The sequence below is a fragment of the Macaca thibetana genome, chromosome 6 (assembly GCF_024542745.1).
Source record: "Macaca thibetana thibetana isolate TM-01 chromosome 6, ASM2454274v1, whole genome shotgun sequence".
Lineage (NCBI taxonomy): Eukaryota > Metazoa > Chordata > Mammalia > Primates > Cercopithecidae > Macaca > Macaca thibetana.
Window position 1 is genome coordinate 59,941,739 of NC_065583.1, and position 22,062 is coordinate 59,963,800.

The following is a 22,062-nucleotide window of genomic DNA, read 5'->3' on the forward strand; positions in this document are numbered from 1 at the left end:
AAGGCATAGTTTGCTGTATACTTATATAAAGCAATTCTAAGCTTTTGATTCAGACATAGCGGATTATTTACAAGAAATCCAGGCACATTATTTTCTGCTACTTATGGAGAAAACCTGTATTTTTAAAATTTTAAAAAAATTTTTTACTTACCTTTGCATACTGCAATGGCTTCAGTGTAGGTTTAGTCAAAATCAGCAAGATCTTTAGAAAAGATAGCTGTGTGCAGACTTGTTTTGAGGGACATGAGGAAAATATCCTTCTGCCTCCTATTACAAACTACAAAGCACATCTGTTATTTCTAATTAAATGTTTAACATTCACAAATGTTGATCAAGGTTACTATTAAGCCTTCACTTATTACTAACCATGCTGTTGTAGGCATGGTCTTAACATTTCTGAGCCTTAATTTATATCTTTTCCAAAGGTTATAATGTTGGTGTAGATATCATTATTATAATTGTTTTGAGGACTACATGAAACAGTCTATATGAAGTGTTCAATACTGCTACTAACAACTTAATTGTAGTTGTAGTTATTGTTACTATCATCATCATCATTCTCATAAGGCCTTTACAAATCTTTATACCTTTGAGGACACTCAGTCCTCCTCTGTGGTAAGAGAAAAGAGAAAAATCAGTCAATGGAGTAAGCAACTACCATCGTTAACAGCTCAAGTCAGTTCATCACAGTCACCCGGAGAATGTACTTTCCCTGTCATTCCAGGCTTTGGGCTTCTGCCCATATAGCAATGGCTCTAGATAGCACAAGGGGAGCCACATTGAGGTATTTATACCCAGGACATATGCACTAACTGTGTTCATCTTGCAAAGTGAGACAGATCCACAGAGTGAAGTTCTATGAAGTTCTCTATGTTGAAACTTCGGTACATTTTTACATCACCTGTGGCCAAAGAGCTGTGATTTCATTCGTTATCCACAGTCAAAACTCCTCCCTCTGTTATACATCACTTGATACCTAATTAATGCCATCATTTATGTGTGGCTTAGTTTATCAATATATTATTATCATGAGGAAGATGTCCACAAAAGAGTCACTAGATGTTGTGTCTCTACATCGTAGTATTTGCTGGACCTTGTCCTGCCCTTGGATAAATGGCAGCTTTGTGCCTAACTCATCTTCCTCTTATGGTCACAAATGTAAACTTACTACAGCTTGCCTTCCTAGTGCAGGCTGACAGAGGACAAATGCATAGCAGAACAGATCAGCTCAGGAAAATAAACGAGTTATAGAGGGTGAAGAATGAGACAACCAGTTAATCCATATTTACGAGATGAATTATCCAGTGCTCAGGCCAAGTATGTCCTCAGTGGATCAACAATATAAGGCACATTTTTCTTTTAAAATAACTTAGTTTTTTTTTTCACATTTTAAGCAAAGAAGAAATGTAGTCATGTTAGGAAAAATAGAACTTTTCTGAATTTTCTTATACTTATTTTATAATTTATTATGTAGAATTGGAGTCAGAAGTGGAGGAAGGTAGCATCTGTCATCTTTACAATGCCTAGAATTTGCCCTGATTATTTTTCTAGAAAATGGCATTCAGAAGCCAGTATCTGGGTGCTAGATGTAGTCCTTTTAAAAATGTTCTCCCAAACCTTCTCAATGGACAGAACTTAAAAAGTTATGTATACATATAAACATGTCTTATATATATACACACATAAGCATATCATGTCTAAAATTATTTAAACATTTATCTATTCCTTTTGAAAGCAGTGGGTATATACCAATACTTCCAAATGTAAAGCCACCATGGTTTGTTTTGCTTGCCCCATGTTTTTGACTGCCCTCTTCTATACTGAGAAACCTGGCTTCCCTTATATTTAATATGCTTATTTATTTCATTAAAACCAGAATGTGCTAATCTCCCATCACTACTGATGCACCTTCCGGCAAATCTTCATTACCCCACTCTGAGACCCTGCCCCTCGCTCTCCAGCACAGTTTCAAACCAGTGCAGGCTGCTCATCCCACTCTGTTTTCTTCACATAGACACTCTATTTTCCAACTCAGTCTCAGATACTCCACATAGGACCATGTACCTCATGTACAAGAATATCCTCTTCATCCCTCTGTCTCTAACATCCCACACTGGGTCCCCTCCAGCGAAAGCTTTTCTCACCCTGCTCTGGCTCCAACCCACCACACTGGATGGATTCCCTCCTTACCTGTTAGACTAAATGCCCTGTGCCGGACTGCAGCCCCCTGGAGATTCCTTTCTCATTCTGCTCGGTTTCCGGCCCCATGTGCCAGGCTATCCCCTTACCACAGGAATGTCTTCCTCATCCCATTTAAGCTCAGACATCCCACACTGGGAAGCCCTTCCATGTGGATGTCCTTATCATCAGCTCGGGATGTTACCCATTATGGCTCCTTCTAATATGTTCATGTTGGTTTTCATGGATCCATATTCTCCCCCTTAATCATTTTTTATGATTTCTGTTTCTTTATATTTTTAATTTGATTTTGGAATAGTTTTTTAGACCATTAAATGAGTTTTCTACAGAGGCTAGACTTTTCTTTATTCCATGTATTATACTGCTAACTAAAAAATAATAGCTAATTTTTAATCTAGAAAGTCTTGTGTATCTTGCTCTTACTGTATTTCTTTTAAAATTTTGCACTGCTGTGTGTTTTCTCCAGCACTCTGTTTTACTCACTGTGGGTTTGCTGTTTTTGTTCATTTTATTTTTGTTTTGTTTTGTTTTTCAGTGATCTCCCTTTCTGTAATTTTTAGGTTCCCCTAAATGGGTCATTGGGTATAGCAGATCAGGTCTAGTCATTGGAGGAGTCTTAATGCCTCACAAGTGGTGGATGATAAAGCATCCTCCCTTCTTGTAGTTTACTGTAGAAGGAACGAACATACAAGCCTGAGTGCCCCTGCCGAGGAAACCTGGGTAGTCCTTCAACTTCTCCAGTCTCTTTGCAGAAAAACAAAAAAAGGGACTTGGAAAACAACAAGGGGAAATTGATGAGTTGAACAGATTCATATAGCATCAAGAAACACAGAGAAGAAAATGTAGTAAAGTTTTAAAGTAAGTACCAGATCATGAAGATTGAAAGGTAAATAGAAAGACAAGCAGCACCTTATTTCTTGGCAGTTATTCTCCCCTTCTTTGCTGGTCACTAAGATACCCCATTATTATTTGCATCTTCTTTTTTTCTTCATTTTGATTTGTTTTGTTTCTCACTGGATCTTTTTCTAACCTCCTCTTGAGAATTCTGTATATGCCCTGTTATTTTTTTAAGTTTAGATAACTAGCATTTCATTTGAATATGATTACATTTCGGGGACACTACTGAAGATAGTTGCAAAGGTTTTCTCTCCTATGACAGCCTCTGGCACTCCCTCTTGGTCAGGAGAGCACAGAAATGCATTGCTAACATGAAGCACTTCCATGCTCATCAACAACATGCCACACTTCCCTGGCTCTCACCCATGTTATTCTCTTGTGATGAAATCCCGTTATCTCTCACGGGCTGTCACCCATGGCATAGGCAGTTTGGTTTACTAGAATTAGCTCGTCCTCCCTCAGCATTTGTCACTGGCCCCAAGTATTTGTTGTTAGACCTGTGATTGTTCCACTAGCCCATTTATCCTTTTAAAGTTGGTTCATAGCTTAGCAAGCAGCTTATCAAGGCAGGATAGAAAACTGAGGGAAGTCCATATATTTCCAGAATTTGTCTTTACCAATTTTATTGGCTAGATGATTTTCTACAGCCACTTAAAGATATGGGATAATAATTTTTTTTTAACTTAAAAGCATTTTTTTTTTCTTTAAGAAAACAGGCCAGGGGCCTACAAACTAGTAATATTTCTCATTGGCAAATAACATGAGATTGTAGTGTTGTTTACAAAAACTTCATTTTTAATTAAAAGTAACACCCCAGTAATGTTTTACAAAAGATATCACCTTTTGTCGTTAGTAAAATATACAATTTTTATTTTTTAAATTAAATTTATTTTCAGACAAAGTCTCACTCTGTTGCCTAAGCTGGAGTTCAGTGGTCCTTTCTCAGCTCACTGCAACCTCTACCTCCCAGGTTCAAGCAGTTCTCATGCCTCAGGCATCAAGAAGCTGAGATTATAGGCATCTGCCACCATGCCTGGCTAATGTGTGTATTTTTAGTAGAGTCGGGTTTTGTTATGTTGGTCAGGCTGGTCTCGAATTCCTGGCCTCAAGTGATCCACCCGCCTGGGACTCTAAAGTTTTTTTTTTTTTTTTTTTAATGTTTTTAAAGTGTCATACTTGGTTTTTAAATTATTTTTTCTCTAGAATTATTTTGAAGTCTTATTTGATCAGGAGCAAGTCTTTGGCAACCATAGCTAGGCAGAAAAGTACTGTTGTATAATCTGAATATCATCCGAGTAGAAAAGAAGTCATTTGTTTTCTTAATTATTTTAACAGCTCCTTTTATTTTATGTAATTGTTATTCCTGGTTATTTCTCAGTGTCCTAAATATAACTAATAAACAAGAAAGCCATTTTAACTAGTTTCTGAAAACATTATCAGTTCGCAAGCAGTACCTTATACCTTTTTTTTTTTTTTTTTTTTTTTTTTTTTTTTTTTTTTGAGATGGAGTCTTGCTCTGTCGCTCAGGCTGGAGTGCAGTGGTGCTATCTCAGCTCACTGCAAGCTCCGCCTCCTGAGTTGAGGCCATTCTCCTACCTCAGCCTCCCGAGTAGCTGGGACTACAGGCACCTGCCACCATGCCTGGCTAATTTTTTGTACTTTTAGCAGAGACAGGGTTTCACCGTGTTAGCCAGGATGGTCTCGATCTCCTGACCTCGTGATCCACCCACCTCGGCCTCCCAAAGTTCTGGGATTACAGGCGTGAGCTACCACCCCCGGCCACAGTACCTTATACCTTTAAAATCATTTCATATGCTAATTTTTAAATAAAACTCTCAGATGACATAGGGAGGAAATACTTTATAATTGATATAAAGGTATTAAAAAATTTAAAAATTCATAAATACCTCTTCAACTGCTATTGTATTTAACATAATTAATAATAGATGTATTAAGACCTTATCCCCTCATTACTAAAAATTTTTGTCCATACAGGAATTTCAATTTTTAACCAATACTGAGCTATTATGTTCAGTAAACTTAAAAGCACTTGCTACTTACCTGATACTTTCTCCTAGCTTCTAAGTGGACCTGGATGCCAGCGATTACTTTCCTAGTAAGTGTTTTCCTTTTAAGTATAATTTCACCCCACATATTTACATATGTAGATTTTTCCTTGAGTTCAAATTATTTTATACTTTGTATTGTGATATTTTCTTTGACCTGTGGTTTATTAATAAAAGCATTTCTTATCAAATTTCTCAGAGCTTTTTTTTTTTTTTTTTTGAGACAGAGTCTCATTCTGTCGCCCAGGCTGGAGTGCAGTGTTGCCATCTCAGCTCATTGTAGCCTCCATCTCCCAGGTTCAAGCAATTCTCCTGCCTCAGCCTCCTGTGTAGCTGGGATTACAGGTGCTGACCACCAGTTTCATAAGGTGAAGGAGACAAGCAAAGCTTAGCAGATTTTGTCACCACTAGGCCTGCCCATCTCAAAACCCACCACAGGTGCTGACCACCATGCCCATCTTAACCACATGGAAATTCAAAAAAAGGCACCTTATATTACACTTCTTTCCATCCACAAGTAGATTAAGATTTATAAAACTCATATAGAGAAAATTTAATTGTTATGAAGTCCACAATTTCTACATCTTCACCATTCTCAGTAGTGACAAACATCTTGAAAAGTGCTCAACTTTTCAAGGGCACAACTGTGCTAAATTGTATATTTTGTATGATATCATGGAGGAGGAAAAAAGAATGTTCCATGTTTATTTCAGAAAAATCAGCATTATATCTTAGAATAAAAGAATCTTTTAGTGCATATATGATACTATTTTAAATGTATGCATTTATTACTCAAAAATTAATGAAGAATTATTTCAATAATTATTTTGATTTTCTCTGGTAACACTTTTGTTTCATATACGTTTATATTAATTTTACTTTTGCATAGGTTTTTCTACTATCACTTTTCAATCATTTTTCTCTTTTTGCATTCTTTTCTTCCATGTACTTATTAGAGTTACATTACCTCAATTGAAATATGTATCTTTGAGTGCTATAAGCCCATTGGAACGAGCCTCAGAGACCCTTTACATAAGATGGCACCCAAGGAGCAGAAGGAAGCTCCTGCCCCTCCTAAAGCCAGAGCCAAAGCGAAGGCTTTGAAGGTCAGAGTAAAATAGGCAATGCTGAAGGGTGTTGAGAGTTACAAAAAAAAAAGATTCGTATGTCACCCACCTCCCGGTGGTCCAAAACACTGAAACTCTGGAGGTAGCCCAAATATCCTCAGAAGAGTGTCCCCAGGAGAAACAGTCTTGACTACTATGCTGTCATCAAGTTTCTGCTGACCACTGAGTCTGCCATGAAGAATATAGAAGACAACAACACACTTGTATTCATTTTGGATGTTAAAGCCAACAAGCACCAGATTAAATAGGCTGTGAAGAAGCTCTATGACATTGATGTAGCCAAGGTCAACACCCTGATTAGGCCTGAGGGAGAGAAAAAGGCATATGTTCAACTGGCTCCTGATTACGATGCTTTGGATGTTGCCAACAAAATTGGGATCATGTAAACTGAGTCCAACTGGTTAATTATATATATATATGTATCATTTCACCAGAAAAACAGAAATATTTATCTATTGAAAAAATGCCAAACAGTAACATCCTTTGAAAGCCTTGCAGGTAATAGTAGCCTATAAATTTCTTTTAAGTATTAATTTTTAGAGAGTAGATTAAAATATACTCCTGAAGACAGAACTTCTATTCATGTACATGTTAGGATAAAATTATTCTAATATGCGGTGATATAAAGCCCTGCCCTCTAGATATCCGAACACAATTCACCACTTGACCATAGCCAGTACTAGGTGAACACACATGTGTTCTCCTACTTGGTAACTATTGTATGTGACAATTCCCTTCATCAGTGTTCTCTTCTGTTTATTTCACCAAACTATAAAAAATTCTAAGTAGAGCAAAGAAAAAAGGTACAAAACAACAGAAGAATCTATAATTCATGTCTACAGTTTCATTTACTTATACATTCTTTATGATGTACTAAAACGCTCCTTCTACTAGGAAAAATAAGAGTGACTACAAACTTATTATACCAAGAGAATGCATTTATAAAAATAGATATGTCTTATAATCTAAAAGATTCATTACTGTACATGTTAAATGAGATGTAGCAATAAAAATACCAGAAGAATATTAATGCCATTCTGACAGGTTTTATTAGAGAAAGGCTCTTAAACCTAAAATCAAAGCTAGGATTTGTTTTCTAAGGATAAAAATGAAGAGTAGTGAATTCTAGAATATTTTGGGTATAATAAATACCTCAACTTCTTTTTTTATATTAATTGTGGGACAAAACAAATTTTAACATACGTTACCAATTTACTTGCTGTCATAGCATGTAAACAGTTAATAGGTAAATATCAGTTTATTTTTTATATAAAATCATCTAAATGTTTGATTTATTGTTTTATTATTTCCTTCCAAATTAGTGTATATAAGTCATTGCCAATATATAGCATGCATGTCAAAGGCATTTCTGGATACTTCTAGGTGACCTGAAGCAGCGAACTCAAGAAAATTAAACTAAGATAGAAGTTATGTGTGAGACATAGCAATGAAGTTGTTTCCTAGAACATGTGGGGAAAATTTTTTTGAGAGGAGAGCACCAATGCTATTTCTTAGTATTTCTTATCAATTCCAAATAACCACCCTGTCTTTGAACAAATTGTTTTTAACGTTGAGGGCACTGGAAACACATAATCAGATCTCTGTCATCCTTATATACCCAAAAGTTGATTCTCTCAAGTAATGAGACTATCACAAAATATCTGAAACAAACCACAATAACCACCAAATCCCACTCAGCTGAATTTACTGCAAACTGAAGTAAGAGAACATTATATTGACCAGACACAGTCATATCTAGAAGAACAAACTACTGACTTTTATAGAGATTTGCGAGAATGTATTAAACAGAGATCAGGGATTGTCAAACTTTCATAAGTGTGAGTACATTAATGTCAACTGCAGAAGCATGAGGCTATTGATTTGTTGATATTATGAAGTGTATTCATTTGGAGCAGGGCCAACTACATAATTTAAAAGGCTCACTACAAAATTCAAATGTAGGGTCTCTTTTTCAAAAGCTAGAAAAAGAACCCTTTTTCCTTTTTTGCCATGATCTCTGTTGATCTTTGAGTGTTATTATTTTACTATATGATGTTACACCCCAATGTGGACAGTAAATGTAGATCCTTACAGGAATACTGAGTAGGATTAGAGGATAAGGCAGCTGAGAACCATCCCAGGGATGCGGAGTGGTGGTGGGTGATGTGACCATTAACTAACCAAAGATCTAAGCCCCTGACTCATACTTTGTTGTCCCACTGGACTCCATTTTTTTTTGTCAAAAACTGGACATTTTGTATACTGTATAGTAACAAGTGGAGATCACATTCCTCCACATCATGCCCCACCCCCATCAAGGTCTGTATTACACTTTTTTTTTTTTTTTCATTTCTGTTATTTGTTGCTGGGATATATATTTTTAATTTTTTACTGATTATTTAGCATAATTCTTGAAACAAATTTGTAGTTTCTGTATTCTTTCCAGTGTGTTACCCCTGAGTTCTCTGTTGGCTTTATTTATTTATTTAATTTTAAGCTTGACTTCTTAGGTGTCATGCCTTATTCAGTGTAATTTAATGTGAACTGATGATTGCTTGGGAGATTTATTTTATTTTATTTTCTATGTATATTTTACTCTGAAAAGATGACCTGAATGATAAGGCATGCCTTCAAACTTTAGGCAGTTTACAAGACAAACTTAGCTTTCACTTTCTTCTGCAAAGCTTCAGGGTCAATCAACGGTGATCCACTGGTGCCTCAGGTCTTCTCCGGTATGTACACTGGCTTGCACAAGCATACAATCTTTTAGACTCCTAGGAATAACTGGATATTTTTCAAAGTATCCTATGGTCATCTACTTCCCCAGGATTTCCTTTTAAAGATGCGTGCAGGCTCTCGTTTGACCCAACTAAAATCGCAACTTTATGTAAGTGAGATATGACCAGTAGATTGCTATTTTATGGGTAATATCATAGTGTTAGACTCTCCTCCCTCTTTTGAGAGTTCTAAATCAAATCAAATAGCCACTGTACTCTAAGAATATATATTTGCCAGTGAACTTCAAATGTAGACAAAATGTTGATAGTCCTCTGGGGATGGTGCTTTTAACAGAGGTCTAAGAGTGTTTAGGGATCTTTCTCTCACTCAATCTATTTCTGTGTCTTTTTCTCTCTTTTGCTATATTGCTGGCTTTTGTCTACTGTACCACTGAACTGCAGAAGGAAAGGGATATCACAGAACCTGCTGTCTTACCACGGCTCAGTAGTATCTTTCAGATGGATTATTTTCCTACCTTTATGTAGTTGTATTAATTGTCAGAGTACTACAATGGTTGATTTTAGTTGATTTGCCCACATTTTAATGGTTTTAGAGGGAGAACAAGTTCACTGAGATCCTCACTCCGCCATTCTGGAAGTTTATCTCTCTCTGGAGACTTCTTGGAGTAATAGCAGTGACTTTCAGTCAAGAGACGCTGCTTTTTAGTATTAACTATAGGAAAGGAATCAAGAGAATGAATACCCTGACCTTACTTTATTTGAACTCCTTCCTGAGTTCTTCTTTGGCCAAACTAATCAAAAGTCAGAAACCACAGGCATCTCATTATTCATCCATGCAGACCCGTCTCCAAAGGAATAGAAAAGAGAAGAAAATTGTTTAAAAAGAAACAGAAAATTTGGGAATTATCATCTATGATGACATAATTTCTTTGAATAATATAAAGTATATATTAATTTGAAATACAGTGACTTTTTTTCTATTAATGAAGTTAGAAAAGTTAGAAATCAGAAATAGATTCCAATAAACTAAGTTCACTTTGTTATTGCAAAACAAGATATTAGAAAAAATTAAAACCATAGTTAGCTAGATAAGATATAAAAATGATTTTTTTGTACCAATAAAAGAGCAGTTATAGACTATTTGTTTGAATTTTTGCCTTTAAATTGCCTCTCTGAAGTCTTCATATATTGGGAGTAATTGAAGATGCCCCTATCCCATTGAACATAATCATAGCAAGACATTGTAATCTACAGTACTCTTGTAGGGCCATGTTTTCATTTCTGCATTTAAATTTGAACACTGTGTAATCAAAAATTTATGAGCTGACTAGGGAAAGTTGAGTGAATATTTTGAGTGAAATGATTAAAGAACCTTGAGAAATGATTTATGTGGCAAGATAAAAAGTGTTCAATATATACACTGTCAAAGGATGAAATGAGGAGTAAGATAACTACTTTCAAACACTAATCAGAGGCATACACAAAGAAGAATGACTTAAAATGTGCCAAATAATATAGTGAAGAATAATGGAGACAAATCAAGAAGATCTTTAAAATGTGAGCTAATCTCAAGAATATTTTCCCATTGCTACCTTAATTGAACATGACTATTGAAATACACATGGTTACTGAAAGAATCTATCAAGCAAAAGCATGAGTCAAATAATACTTGATTAATTGACAATTTTAGAAATCTGAAAAATTAATATATTAAACTAACATCTGTTAATGTTCTTCTTAACTCTTATTTGGTGGGGTTTCAGATTAATTTTCTCATTTGGTGAGTTTATGCACTTTATGTAATGGATATGGTTTGGCTGTGTGTGTCTTCCCTAAATCTTATCTTTAATTGTAGCTCCCATAATTCCCATGTGTTGTGGGAGGGACCTGGTGGGAAATTGTTGAATCACGGCAGCGGTTTCCCCTATGCTGTTCTCGTGGTAGTGAATAAGTTTCACGAGATCTGATGGTTTCTTAAGGGAAAACCTCTTTCACTTGGCTGTCATTCTCTCATCTGCTGCCATGTAAGGCATGCCCTTTGCCTTCTGCCATGATTATGAGGCCTCCACAGCCACATGAAACTGTGAGTCCATTGAATCTTTCTCTTTATAAATTACCCAGGCTTAGGTGTGTCTTCATCAGCAGCATGAAACCGGACTAATGCAATAATGAAAACAGCAAAAATATAGTTGGAATTCTGTATGCATTTCTGGAGAATTATTTATGGGAAAACATAATGGATTTTGCAAAATATACTAAAGTGGTAAGTTAAACCATCATACCATAAGATGAAAAAGGAAACATGAAAAGCACTTGAAAACTCAAAGACTAAGAAAAATTGTAAAAGTCTGTAAGTGTATAAAATATTTGTCTAATTGTCACCTATTTATCAAATATAAGTATGCTGGAAGTAGGCAAAACACTTTGAAGTTCAATAGACTAGATACAAATATTTATTAATTCCACAGCACAAATGTTGCACACAATATTTATGGGAAGCATGTGAGGTCTTTTGTATATAACAGTAAATAAGGTACAGTTTTAGTCCTCAAATAATTTATATCATTGTAAGAGGAAGAAGTAATAAAATGTGCAATGACACATAAAAATGCAGAGTTCTATACAAGCACATTGGAAGGACATCTAACAAAATTTATGGAGGTACATGGAGACTAAGAGGTGCAACCATAGAAGATTTAAGGGTATTATACAGATTGGGAAAGATTTTTAAGAATAGAGATAACAGCATTTCCAAAAATCAGAAAATAGAATTACCAGTCGATCCAGCAATCTCACTACTGAGTATCTATTGAAAAAAAAATAAATTAATATATCAAAGGAATACTTGCACTTACCTCATATATTTATTATGGTACTATTCACAGTAGAAAAGCTATGGAATCAACCTAAGCGTCCATCAGCAGATTGATGGATAAGGAAAATGTGGTATGTACACACAATGGAATACTATTCAGTCATACAAAAATGGAATCATGTCCTTTGCAGCAACATGGGTGGAACTGGAGGTCATTCTTTTAAGTGAAATAAACCAGTCACAAAAAGACAAATATTGCATGTTCACATTTATATGTGGGAGCTAAAACTTTTGAACACATGGAGGTAGAGAATGAGAAATAGAAAGCATAGATTGGGAAGAGGGAGTAGGGAGGAGGGAGGATAAAGAGAAATAGGCTAATGCATACAAACATACAGTAACATAGACGGAATTGTATTCGTCCGTTCTCATGGTGCTGATAAAGGAATACCTGAGACTGGGCAATTTACAAAAGAAAGAGAGGTTTAATGGACTTACAGTTCCGTGTAAGTGGGGAGGCCTCACAAACATGGCGGAAGGCAGGGAAACTCCCCATGTCAGATCTCCTGAGACTTATTCACTATCACACGAACAGCAGGGGAAAGACCTGCCACCATGATTCACTTAACTCCCACTGGGTCCCTCCCACAACACGTGGGAATTCAAGATGAGATTTGGGTGGGGACACAGCCAAACCATATCAGGAATAAATACAATGTTTGATAGGATGACTATATTTAAAAATGTCTTCTACTTGGGTGATGGACACCCTGAATACCCTGACTTTATTACTGCACATTATATGCATACAAGATATTTCATGCACCCTGTAAATATGTACACATTTTTTAAAAATGGAATAAAACTATAAAAAAGGACACTATGAAAATAGGTAACTTATATTTTCAGGCCTCTAAGACATTCTGATATGAAAATCAATCGCCACCACTCCCCAAAAAAGGAAAACATCTATTTCAATAAAATTTTCTCTTGTTTCAATAGATACATATAGATTTTTAAATTTGAGACAGAGTCTCACTCTGTTATCCAGCCTGGAGTGCAGTGGCGCAATCTTGGCTCATTGCAACCTCCGCCTCCTGGGTTCAAGCAATTTTCCTGCCTCAGCCTCCCTATTATTTGGGACTAAAGCTGTGTGCCATCATGCCCGGCTATTTATTTATTTATTTATTTTTAATAGAGACAGGGTTTCACCATGTTGGCCAGGCTGGCCTCGAACTCCTGACCTCAGGTGATCTGCCTGCTTCAGCCTCCCAAAGTGCTGGGATTGCAGGCGCGAGTGACACACAGGGCCATATTTCAATAATATTTTGTTAATGATGTTAGGTGGCAAAACGTTATGTGTTATATGGTTAATAACTGCCAATTAGTTCAAATATTGGAGATAACAAGCTTAAGAAATTAAATATCTGAAACATTCGTTTAAATTGGATTTCTAAAAGAAAATCCTGGAAAAATGATTGGAATAGCTAAACTTCTCTCAAACTAGGGTACTTTCAATTTAGAAAGCACATTTTTACTATATTAAAAAAGATATATTAAGAGTACTGAAAGGAATTTTAATATTTCCAAAGGCATTAAGTGTCAGCCTTGTGAATAAATTTCAGTACTTCTGAGGCTTGTAGGTGTGCCTTATGACAACGCTAACTACATCATGTCAGTATAATGGAGTTTTAAGTTATAATTTGCCATTTAATCATCTCAGCTGATATTAAAATTAAACCATGATTTTGAAGCTTTGTGTTAATTCCTCTGTGTAGCAGGTTATTTATAAATTTATAGTAGCTTACTTCTAGGTAACGTATTAATGAGCTGTGAGGCTTTAATGCCTTGAAAATCTGTTATATTATCAAGCTGTAATTTTAGTAGGAAATTTTGGTCTAATAATTACTTGACTTAATAAAATCATATTCAATTATACTTTTCTACAGCTGCAGTGTATCCCTTAGGAATCCATTTGCCTTTTTTCACATTTAATTGATTTTCTAAATTTTTAAATTGACAAATGAAAATTGTGCATGTTTATCATGCACAACATGTTGTTTTAAAATATGTGTACATTATCAAATGGCTAACTGGAGCTAATTAACATATATATTACCTCACACTGATTTTTTTGTGATGCAAATACTTAAAAACTACCCTTTTTCCAATTTTCAAAAATAAAATTCATTGATATTAACTATAGTAATCATTTTGTACCATAGATCTTTTCAATTTACACCTCCCATATAAGCGAAATTCCGTATCTTTTGATTAATGTCTCCCCACATTTACCCCACACCACAGTCCCTGGTAACCACCACTCTACTCCCTACTAGTATGAATTCAGCTTTTTTAGATTCAACATATAAGTAAGATCACACAGTATTTGCCTTTGTGTGCCTGGCTTGTTTTGTTTAATATAATATCCTTAAGGTTAATGTATGTTGTTACAAATGACAGGATTTCTTTCTTTTGAAGGCTGAATAGTATTCCATCATGTATATATGCCCCATTTTAAAATCCATTATCTGTTGATGAATACTTAGGTTGAATCCATATCATGGCCAGTGTGACTAATACTGCAATGAGCATGGAAGTGAAGACAATACTTCTGCATACTGATTTCGTTTTCTTTAGGTATATATTCAGAATCAGAATTGCTGGATGATCTAGTACTTGCATTTTTAATTTTTGATGAACTTCTATACTGTTTTCTTTAATGGTTGCAGCAGTTTATATTCTCACAAATAATGTGCAAAGGTACCCTTTTCTCCACATCCTTACAACAAGTGTCTTTCAACTTTTTGTTAATATACGTTCTAACAGGTTTTAGGTGATATCTCATTGTGGTTTTAATTTACTTTTCTATGATAATTAGTGATGTTGAACATTTTTTTCATATACCCATTGGCCATCTGTATATATATATTTTTGAGAAATGCCTATCTAGATCCTATGTTCATTTTTTTTAAATAGGTCATTTGGACTCTTACTATTGAATTGTTTAAATTCTTTATATATTTAGAATATTAGTACTTTATCAGATGTATATTTGCAAATAATTTCTCCTACTCTATAGGTTGTCTCTTTACTCCATTGATTGTTTCCTTAGCAGAGAAGCAGTTTGATTTGATGTAGTCCTATGTGTCTAATTTTGCTTTTATTGCCTGTGCTTTTGGGTTCATATCTCAAAAATCATTGCCGAAACCAGTGTCTAGGAGCTTTTCTCCTATTTTTTCCTACTAGTTTTACAGTTGAAGAATTATATTTAAGTCTTTACTATATTTTGAGTTGATTTTTATATATGGTGTGAGATGTTGGTCTAATTTCATCCTTCTTCATGTAGATAATCCATGTGTCCCATTTACTGAAGTGGCCGTTCATTCCCAATTGCGCGTTACTAGCAACTTTGCCAAAAATCAATTGACCACACATGTGGATTTATTTCTGGGTTGTCCGTTCTGTTGCATTGGCCTGTGTGTCTGTTTTTATGCCAGTTCCATGATGTTTTGGTTAGTATAGCTTTGTAAAGTAGGTAGCGTGATACCTGCAGCTTGGTTCTTTTTGCTCAAGATTGCTTTGTCTATTCAGTATTTTGTGATTTCATTCACATTTTAGATTTTTTTCTATTTCCGTGAAGAATGTCATTGAAATTGTGATGGAATTGCATTGAATCTTCAAATTCTTTTGGGAAGTAGGGACTTTTTAACAATATTAATTCTTCCTATTTGTAAACATGGGATTTCCTACTGTATACTTGAGTTTTCATTTTCTTTCATTATTGTTTTATAATTTTGAGTGTACAAGGCTTTCACCTGCTTGCTTAAATTTATTCCTATGTATATTTTGGTAGCTGTTATAAATGGAATTATTTTCTTGATTTATTTTTTGGATAGTTTCATGTTAGTGTATAGAAATGCTGCAATATTTTATGCTTTTTTTGCTTATTTTTTATTTTTTGTTTACTGAATTTATCAGTTCTTAGATTTTTTTTTTTTTTTAGTGTGGTGTCTTTAGAGTTTTCTACATAAAATATTATATTGTCCAAAAAGAGGAAAAATGTAGCTTTTTTCTTTCCATTTCTAATGTCTCTTGCCTCTCTCTCTTTTGCATAATTGCTCTAGCTAGGACATTCAGTACTATGTTGAATAGAAGCAGCGAAAGTGAGTATCCTTGTTTTCCTGATGTTAGAGGAAAAACTTACAAATTTCACCTTATAATATGATGCTAGCTGTATGTTTGTTATATATGCCCTTTTATTGTGTTGAGGTACATTTCTTCTATACCAGTTTGTTGACAGTCTTATTATAAAAGGATGTTCAATTATGTCAAATGCTTTTTCTGCCTTATTGAGATGATTATGTGATTTCTGTACGTCATTCTGTTAATGTAGTTTATTGCATGTATAGATTTGGCTTTGTTGAACCATTCTTGTATTCCTGGGATAAATCTTACTTGATGATGGTGAATTGTCAACAATCCTTTTAATGTAGTATTGAATTTTGGTTGCTATGTTTTTGTTGAGGATTTTTATTCATGTGTTTATCAGGCATATAGCCTTGTAACGTTTTTTTATTATAGTGTTCTTGTCTGGCTTTAACGTTAGTACCGGTAATGATACTTAGTGAAATTAATTTCGAAGTACTTCTTTCTCTTCAATTTTTTGAAACAGTTTGAGTTAGCTTGGTTTAGTTCTTCAAATGTTTGGTAGAATTCATCAGTGAAGCCATCAGGTTATGGACTTTTCTTTGATGAGAGATATTTCGTTATTGATTCAATCTCCTAATTTCTTACTGGTCTGTTTAGAATTTCTATTTCTTCATGATTCAGCCTTAGTAGGTTGTATGGTCTAGAAACGAATCCATTTCCTCTGGTTATCCACTTTGAGGAGTGTGTAATTGTCCATAGTGCTTTCCTGTAATCCTTTGTACTTCCATGCTAGTAGTTGTAATGTCTCCTCTTATATTTCTAATTTTATTTATTTGAATCTTCTGTATTTTTCTTGGTCCAGCTAAATGTCTGCTGATACTGTGTATACTTTCAAAAAGCCAACTCTTAATTTTATTAATGTTTTCTGTTACTTTTCTAGCCTCTATTTTATGTATTTTCATTTAGATCTTTATTATTTTCTCTCTTCTCCTTTTTTTTTTTTTTTTGAGACAGAGTTTTACTCTTGTCGCCCAAGCTGGCAAAAAAGTCGACTCTTAATTTTATTAATGTTTTCTGTCACTTTTCTAGTCTCTATTTTATGTATTTTCATTTAGATCTTTATTTTGTTATTTTCTCTCTTCTCCTTTTTTTTTTTTTTTTTTTGAGATGGAGTTTCACTCTTGTTGCCCAAGCTAGAGTGCAGCCTAATGTTGTGGCATCTAATCTGGCATTAGAAAAAAGCCTGGATGCTCAATTTGTGCATACCAGATTTTAATCTGGGGCTATGAGAGACTTTTCAGTGCTGAGTTTTACTGGGGCAGGCCTAGTTTTGAGGTCCAAGGCAAATTACAATGCTCATCTCCCTCTCCTCTTGCATCCAGGATTTTTAATCTATCCTGGAGAATGTTCCCTGTGTGCTACTATTATTGTTTTGCAATCTATCTCTCTATTCAGGTTTACTAATATCCTGTATTTATTTAGGTTACTCAATGTTTAGTACAAATATATTTATAATCATTATATTGTTTTGTTGAATTAACTCCTTCATTATAAAATAATAATTGTATTAGTCTGTTCTCATGCTGGTATAAAGATACTACTCAAGACTGGGTAATATATAAAGGAAAGAGGTTTAATTAACTCAGAGTTTCGTAAAGCTAGGGATGCCTCAGGAAACTTACACTCATGGAGGAAGGAAAAGGAGAGGCAGGCACCCTCTTCACAAGGTGGCAGGAAAGAGAGAGAGTAACAGTTCAGGGAAAACTACTGTTTATAAAACCATCGTATCTGTGAGAATTTACTCACTATCAGGAGAACAGAGTGGGGGAAACTGCCCCCATGATTCAATGACTTACTTCCCTTGACATATGGGGATTATAATTTGAGATGAGATTTGGGTGGGGACACAGTCAAACCATATCAATGATCTATTTTATTCTGCTTACAGTTTTTGACATAAAGTCTATTTTATCTGGTATAAGTATAGCTACTCTTCCTTCCTTTTGATGTCCAATTGTATGAAATATCTTTTTGTACTTCCTCACTTTCAGGGTATATGCATCTTTATGGGTGAAGTGAATCTTTTGTAGTTGACTGTTTTTTTTTTTTTTTAATCTATTGAGCCACTCTATGTATTTTGATTGAAGTATTTAATCTATTTATATTTAAGGTAAATATTGATAAGTAAGAACTTACTACTACCATTTTGTTGCTTTATTTGTAAATCCTTTATTCCTTTCTTGCTGTCTTCTTTTTGTAATTAAGTGAGTTTTTTTCTGGTAATATACTTTTATTTCTTGCTGTTTATCTTTTGTGTCGCTACCATTGACTTTTGCTTTGTGGTCACCATAAGACTTACAAAAAACATCTTACAGCCTACCTTAAACAAATTAACAACTTTGCCTACAAGAAACTTCTACCCCTTCCAAAAACTTTACATTTTTAATGTCACAATTAACATATTTTTATATGGTATTTCCCTTAACAGATTTTTTAGCCATTATTTTTTATAGTTTTATCTTTTAACCTTCATACTTAAGAGAGAAGTGATATATGCATCACCATTACAGTTTCAGAGTATTCTGAATTTGATGATATATTTACTTATAACAGTGAACTTTATAGTCTCATATTATTTTGTGTTACTAATTGGAATTCTTTGATTTCAGGTTGTAGCATTTTCTTTAGCATTTCTTGTAAGATATGTTTAATGGTGATGAACATTCTTAATGTTCATTCATCTGAGAAAGTTTATCTTTCCTTCATTTATGAAGAACAGATTTGTTGAGTTTAGTATTCTTGGTTGGAAGTTTTTTTTTTCTTTCTCCTTCAGCATTTTGAATATATCATCCCATTCTTTCCTGGCCTGTGATGTCTCTGCTGAGATATAAGCTGCTAGCCTTATTAGAACTCCCTTATATATCATTTTTCTTCTTTTCTATTATAGCTTTCATGATTTTTGAATTGTTTTTTGATTTTTGATATTTTGATTATAATATGCCATGCTGTATTCTTATTTGCATTGAATCTAATTGGAGACCTTTTACTGTTCTGTACCTGGTTATTTATCTTTCCCACAATTTTTAAATTATTCATTTAAATAATCTTTCCTCCCCTTTGATGTTCTATTTTCTGTCATAAACTCTTATAACTCAAAAAATTTGCCCTATAGTTCTGTCCCATGAGCTTTCTTCATTCCTTTTCATTCTTTTTTCATTTTTTTCTCTAACTGTATATTTTTAAATAACCTCGTTTTGAGTTCAGATTTTTTATTTTGCTTGATAATTCTGCTCTTGATAATCTCTATTGCATTTTTTACTTCATTCATCATATTTTTTCATCTCCATGGTTTCATTTTGTTTTAATTACCATCTTTGTTAATTTATTTTTTTCATTTATTCTTTTTCTAATATTATTGAATCCTTTCTTTGTATTTTCTTGAAGTTTGTTGATCTTCTTGAAAACAATTATTTTGAATTTTTTTTTGTCAGCCAATTTATATATCTTCATTTTGGGGGGTCCAGAAGGTGTGGCTGCCTATTGGGAGATTATTGTAGTGTTTTGGTGTTTGCTCTGGTTTGAATATTTGTCCCGTCCAAACTCATGTTAAAGTTTGGTCACTGTCATGGTGGTGTTAGAAACAGAATTTAGGAGGTAAAAAGGCCATTAGGGCTCTGCTCTTATGGGTGGATACAATGTTGTTATAAAGAACAAAATTGGCCCCCCCTTTTCTTTTCCTCTTTACTCTTCTGTCCTCCATCATGTGAAGACAAAGCATTCTTCCCTGAGGGAAAATGTGATATTCAAGGTGCAATCTCAAAATCAGAATCACTAAATCTGCCAGCATCCAATGTTGAACTTCTAAGCCTCCAGAACTTTGAACCAGTAAATTTCTGTTCATTCTAAACTACTCAGTCAGGTATTCTGTTATAGTAGCACTAATGGACTAAGATGATTATGTCTCCTTGGATTTTTATGTTTCTTGTTGCCTTACATTGATGTCTGCTGCTTTGAAAAAGTAGAGACTTATTCCAATTTTTGCAGCCTGGCTTTGCCTCGGAAAGTCCTGGGCCAGTCAGCCCATACAAAAATTCTCAGTATGCCATCTACTGTAGTTTGAAGGTAGTATAGTTTGCTGGATTCCTTGAGCAAGTTAGCCTGGCACCTGAGTTTTCAGGGCTGAGCCTGAAGCCTGGATCCTCGGACGTGAACCTATTCATTAGGTCTGAAGGAATGGGCCTTTAGCCTGAATCCATTAGGGTAAGCTTGGAGCCTGTCTTGTAGGGACTGGCATAAATCCTGGGTACACAGGGGTTGACCTGGCACTGGGGTGGTCTTGAGCCTAAGTCTACATGGGCTGGTCAGGTGTTGGGTGGCTCAGATAGAGCCTGGGTTCAAAGAGATAGGCCTGGTGCCTAAGTCCATGGGGGTGGGCCTGGTACCTAATACCACTGGGAAAGGCCAGGATCCTGAGTCGTTAGGATTCCATTGTACAAGCTAGATCCTGACGGTATGAAATTATGCTTGGCACCAAGGTGGGCTTGAAGGCTCAGTCTTTCGACACCAGTCTGGAGCTTGGAGCTGTACACCCTGGAGTCTGTATCCACAGGGCCCAAACTGTTGGCTAAGTCCTCAGGTGTCAGCCTGGTCAGTGTGGTTGTGGGGTAGCCTAGAGATTAAGTCTGCCATGACTTGTGGGCCTAGAACCTGGGGTTGTAGAATCAAGTCTGGCAATGGAGTGAGCATGGAGGCTCGGTTGTAAGTACCAGTGTGGAGTCTGGGTCCATGGGGTCCATTAAATCCTGTGTAAGGCTGGATTTAACTGGGGTGGACTTTCTTTGTGTTTGAAGGCAAAGTACAACGCTCACTCCCTTCTCCTTCTCCTAAGCAAAGATATCTCTCTCCAGGTTGTGCTGCCTGGGGTTGAGCAAAGGGTAAAGAAGGTAATATAAAACTATCTTTCCTATACTCATTAATGCATTTTTTTCTTCTTTTTGTGCTATATCCAAGTTCTTTAATCTCTCACTGGGTTTCTTTAGCTCTGTGAAGGTGTTTTTGTGTATAAATAGTTGTTTAAATTGATGTTTCTCTGGTGACATGAGCACTTGAAACTCTTCATCTTTGTTGTTTTTGAAAATTAAAATTTTTAAATTAGCAACAATAAGCAAATTGTGTTTCATATAAAATTAAAATGGTGCATGATGAATGTTTGCTGTTAATGCTTTCTTTATCATTTAATATAACGAATAATCAAATTAGTTATTAAATTGATTGTTAGGTTATTTTAACTAAATGTATCTAGTAACGAGAAAATTAGACATAGGAGCACAATATATTCCCAATGTTGAGTTTCTAGCAACTTACACTGAAAAGGTTCATATCTCTAACGGCACATGGCATTCTAATGAAACTCATGATAATATGGAGCTCCTGCTAAGAGAAAAAGGATTAAATCTTCTATGCAACACTTAAAGCTGATAATTTGTTTGGCATGTTACTCGAGCATTTACCTGATATAGTAAAATATCTGGTTATAGTTTTATCTCTATAATATTACCTTCGATTTATTCTGAGTACAACATATTGTATTTACATTTCAATATGGATTTATTTATTTTACCTTTTAAAAAAATTATTTTGAAATAATTGTATATTCATCTACAGTTTTAAGAAATAATAGATACAAATTATGTTTCCTTTACCCAATTTTTTCCTAATGGCAACATATTGCAAAAACTATAGTCTGACATCACAACCAGACTATTGTCATTAATATAGTGAGCATGTAGAATGTTTTCACTAGCATGAAGATTTCTTTTATTGTCCTTTTATAGATGCATCCACCTCACTTCTGTTCCACACCTTTCTTTTATCACTCAGAATAATTCTCTGGAGATTCATCCACGTTGTTTCATGTATGAACAGATCATTCTATGAAATTATTGAATAGCATTCCATTTTGTAGTTATACCATACTTTCTTCAGCAATTCAGCGGTGGAAAAACATCTAGTTGTTTGCAGTTTTTTGCTATTACAAATAAAACTGCTATAAACATTTGTGTATAGGT

At 34.8% G+C, this 22,062-nt stretch overlaps 1 pseudogene; it reads left to right on the top strand.

The window, feature by feature from the left end:
- The first annotated feature begins 6,199 nt into the window (after positions 1–6,199).
- On the top strand, positions 6,200–6,675 carry LOC126957535 (60S ribosomal protein L23a-like; annotated as a pseudogene).
- Positions 6,676–22,062: the final 15,387 nt, after the last annotated feature.